Raw genomic sequence first — 5207 nt, forward strand, 5'->3', positions numbered from 1 at the left:
TCAACTTATTCTTCGTCTTTTTCTTTAGAACTAGAAAAAGACGAAGAGTAAATTGAACCGAGATTAAAATTAATCTTTATATTGGTGGAAACGGGCATAAGAGTCTTGTGGAGCTGCGCCAATGGTGACACGGGCTAGATGATTCTTTTGTTTCTCTACACTTCTCTTTTTGTATTTTCTATTTTCTAATATCTGTTCTTTCCAGCACACACTTTGCAGAAATGTAGATCACTTGAGCTAAGGGTATAATATTTCAAAATAATAAATTCATTCGAATATTAGTTTTTGGGCAGCTAAGAATGTTTTAGGTGCTGTGATACCAAGGCCAAAAACATTGGCAAAATCAGGCGAGATTTCTTTATTTAAAAGCTTAAAACGGAATTCAATATGATATTCTTATGGACGGGCGACATAATCAACAAGGATATTATCCTGCTTTCTTGCTATTGTATTTTTAGATTACAATTTTGTGCTTGTGGGAGAATTTAGCGCGTGTCGCAACCACAGCTCCTGGAATACAGTCTGTGTTTGTGTTCACACATTTATTTATAATTCGTCATGCGCATCATTATCTGAGTGAGTGTGCTCTTCCTCATCTACGTTTTCATCGTCCTCATCATCCTTATTATCTTCATTTTTCTTGAAAAGACTTCTAAATCTCGTTTCTTTTCCTCATCATGTGATTCTTTTATCTTCTCACCTTTCCAGATACCTTCTTCAAATTTGCGCGACTTTCGGATCGTCGGTGATCAAAACATTATCGAAAATGATATCAGATTTAACTTGCAACAGATCAAAACCAATAGCGCAGATCATCACGGTTTACAATTCAGGATCGGGCGTGTATTCGGAGTAGTTAATCTCGGGATGATCGGGATCCAAGATCCCTTATAGTTGGGATTCTCAATTTGTTTTGATTTCCATTTACCCTTATAATCAGAATTATCGATCATGGGATTCCTATTCCCCGTTCATCTCATCATCCCAATCTTCGGATTTAATTGCTTCAGTTGGTTTGAGATGAATCCTTAATCTTTTTCGTCCTTAATCGAATCTTTAATCGAAGGAGGAAATTCCAATCAGCTTTTAATTCGCCTTCTTCGTTATGAAGTACCTAGTTCGTTATAAGTACCTAGTAGATATTATCAGATTTGACAATCAGAGTGTACAAATATCATCTTTGCAACGGATATCTTTGTTAATTAGAAGATTCTTTCATTTGTAGCTAAAGATAACATGAATCTTTTTGGTTCCAGATCCACAAATATCCGGTTCAAATATAATCTGATAAGAGCTTTCACCATGCATATATCTTTCTGATCGAGAGAACAATCAAATACTTTAACATATCCATCTTCGCAGTCAATGTTCTGTTCATACTTTACTCTCTCTATATATATTTAATATATTTATTTAATATATTTAATATATATTTAATATATTTATTTAATATATTTATTAGTAAATTGAATAACAAGGATTTATTCTTATTATTAAGTGGAATAAATTTCTTACTGAGAACGCAAAACCTTGCGTTCTCTTGCAACATCTGGATCCTTTTATTATTTTCTTGATCATTTCAGAACATTTCATAGCTTAAAATAAACTTTCCGAATTTTTTTTTTTTCTTTACCAAGAGATGCTCAGAATAAACCTAATGTTTGTCCCAGAAATCATCGTTGAATTTCTCGTCGAAATACACCTTCGCCATGGCCACGGCAATTACCAAGAGTACAACGAACGCGTAGAAGGCTCGCATTTTCGGACGACAAGACGACATGAGTCCCAGATGACAACGAAAAAGACATCTGCCACGACGAACTGACTGATAAGAATTTTTTGTTTGATTAGAGATCTAAGTCAATAATTGATACTATTAAAAATAAACTTGATGGGATAATCATCTAAAAACGTTTTGATAATAAAATTTAAGTTCTCTTCATAATATTTAGGATGAGATAATAAAAATTCTCTATCATGTGCATCAAAACATCCTTCTTTTGAGACAGAGGATGGAGTAAAAGGAGGGTAGATAAAAAGTTAAGATAGAGGCCTTAAAAGGTTGGCTTATGTGTGAAAAACATTAAATTTTAATTTACAATTCGCATTAATCGTGACATCGAGAAAATTATTTTTCACCAACCTCCAAGGTAAATTGTATTTCCGAGTGTAATAAGTTAAAAATACTAAAAAACTTATTAATAAGGTGATTCGAAACTACCGTCGTCAACATATCTACAATAGAAAAGTAATTCGTAACCAAACCTCTCCAATGCTTCTTTCTCTGAAGATCTTTCATTATTAAATTAGCAATAATAGGAGTCAACAGAGAGCTCATAGAAGTCCCAAACTTTGTTTATAGATTTTGTTATCAAAAGTGAAATATGTAGACTCTAGAACTAACTTTAAAGCTTTCAAAAATACATTCCTAAGAATGAATTTTTCCACGAAATAGAATGCCGCGAGATAGAATGCGAGATAATTGTGAAAGATATTTGGGGAAAAATTAATATCGGAAATGTTCAATATATCAAGCTACAAGAGAATAGTTCAAATATAAAACATTACGACATTAAATTTTTATATCATTACTTATTTAAAACATTCTTAATAAGTTTTTGAAATCACATTTACACTAATAGTTTTTTAAAAATAAAGTATGGCTCGTCTTCAATATTAATTCATCGACAAAATTTTAATTGTTGACTTGTCAAAAATATAATACGTCATTATTAATTTTTTAATCTATTAGATTTCTATGTGATTTTAAAACTTGTATTTAAACCAAGGATCATGTATTTAGACCGGACCCTGAAACAAGGACAATTTTGGGAAACTGTTGCCAAAAAAATAAATAACATTAATCCTAAGTTACAAAAGATCGCAATGCAGAATAACAATAAGATGGTTTGTTTAAAATGTATTTATATAAGAATATTAAAGACCACAATAATAAATCTGGAAATAATAGAAAAAATATTTGTATTTATTGTAAATTATTTTTTCACATTGTATACCGAAAATGGCGTTTAAAGTCTTCAGCATTTAGATGATTAACTACATTTTCTATGTAGTTTTTAACTTTAGGAATTTATTATTTGTTTAAATCTATCTTCCTGAATAATTGCGATTATATTTAATATTTAAAATCGTGTTTGTCATCATTCAAATCAGAAAAAAAAAATTTTCGATAAACATCGACAAAAAAGATACCGACAATAATAGAAGATAAAAAAAAAGTTAATTCTCGATTTTAAATACTTAATAAATCTTGGGATATAATATAGGTAGTATCATATAGGTTATATATCATAGCCATGATAAAATCATGACGCAATGATGTATTTTGCGGAATGTTCATGTCCTACGCGCATGATGAATAATGTGCGATTTGCAGAACGCAGCCATTATCGTTAATTCTGGATTAGATACCAGAGGTAGAGGAGAGTAAGACTTCTAATATGTATGTCATAACATGTGAAGTCGCACATATAATCTCGAATGATAATTCGAGAGAAATTGAAACTAAGAATATAACTTAATGGCATATAAGTAGAATTAGGACTATGGTACACAAAAAATTTAAGGCAGAAAGACTTAAGCAGTAAGCGAATTGGCCAATCACAGTGGAAACTTAAGAACGCCATTTTAAAACTTAAAACTTAAAACGTAACGTTGAAAAATTCTATTACGTTGAATTAATGCTCCTTTGAAATAAATAGATCAATAAATTAATGCCTATATAAGTCATGCATTGGATGTGAAATATTTCCTTTATTCAATCTCTCATACAAAATCCATACATTTTGATTCTTATTCGGATTTTTCTTAGCAAACCAACATATAACATAGAGAGCATATATAAAGAACAATGTTATGTGGTTATGTAGACAAGATGTAAGTGTTACATAACTCTGAGAGCACTTTAGAAGAACAATGTTATATTTCTCCATTACACATATAACATTTATTTAAAAATATAATGAAACGTATATTTAAATCAAAATATATATCACACATATCACATATAATTGTAATCTTCCAGTAATATAAAAAATGCTATATAACTGATACGTATATAAGATACCCAGTTAGAAATGATAATGGAATCAACATTGAATGTCGATTCGACGTCGCAAATATCAAATCAATTCGATGTTGATTCCATTATCATTTCTGACTGGGTATTAATAATAGGTACATATGCAAACATATTGAATCTTGTTGTTACATATGATGAGAGAGTAATCAGAAAACTTATATTGATATGTAACATGTAAATATGTATGTGATTTGTAAATGCACATTTATCTGATACATTTCGATCGAATCTTAGTCGGTAGGATTTTTCGCCTGCAGAGCACACTATGCACGTATTGTATATGTTTTAAATCCCTGCTATTGCTTGCGTTTTACTAAATTGCTCGAATTGCATTACATAGAACGCATAATTAATTTCTAGTAATTATTACTATTTTAATACACAATTATATTCAACAGGATAACCAATTGCATCATCGCAGGCTTATATATAAGGTAAATATGCGTCTAATTATAATGATATATATAATTATAATGATTATAGCAGCTATAGTGTTATTGACAAGTCCAAATATTGACAAGTCCAAAATACTGGCCAAAATAATTTAATTTTAATTAAATTATATATATATAGGAAAAGCGTGTTTTATATATATATATATATATATATATTAGGTGTACAACTTTGCTTCCGCCGTTTTTCTATAGATGGCTTTAGCGATAAGTGGTAATCGAAATAAATAGATCATAGACGTCATACAATAAACTTGGGCATCTGTCAACATAACCCCATAGAAACATTAGTCGATTTGTGTCTGCATCATAAAGTTATTCTCGATTGAAAATGTCAGTTTACGAGCCAAATTCTCGTCATTTGCGGGAGGTTTTAATTTTTTATTTCAATATGAAGAAATCTGCGGCTGAGGTTCATCGAATGCTCTCAAATACTTATAATGAGGCCGCTATTAGTGAAAGAACGTGTCAACGCTTCAAGAACGGTGATTTTGACGTCCAAGGTCATGCTCTGTATTTGGTGGGACCAGCTCGGCGTAGTGTATTATGAACTGTTAAAACCGACTGAAACAATCACAGGCAATCGGTATCGAACGCAATTGATGCGTTTGAGCCGAGCATTGAAAGACAAACGGCCGCAATACAACGAGAGA

General features: G+C 31.0%; 2 pseudogenes; both read right to left on the reverse strand.

The window, feature by feature from the left end:
- Positions 1-546: 546 nt before the first annotated feature.
- On the reverse strand, positions 547-1002 carry LOC105622125 (annotated as a pseudogene).
- Positions 1003-1006: 4 nt separating this feature from the next.
- LOC105622150 lies at positions 1007-1780 on the reverse strand (annotated as a pseudogene).
- Positions 1781-5207: the final 3427 nt, after the last annotated feature.

The sequence above is a fragment of the Atta cephalotes genome (assembly GCF_000143395.1).
Source record: "Atta cephalotes unplaced genomic scaffold scaffold00040, whole genome shotgun sequence".
In the NCBI taxonomy this organism is placed as follows: Eukaryota; Metazoa; Arthropoda; class Insecta; order Hymenoptera; family Formicidae; genus Atta; species Atta cephalotes.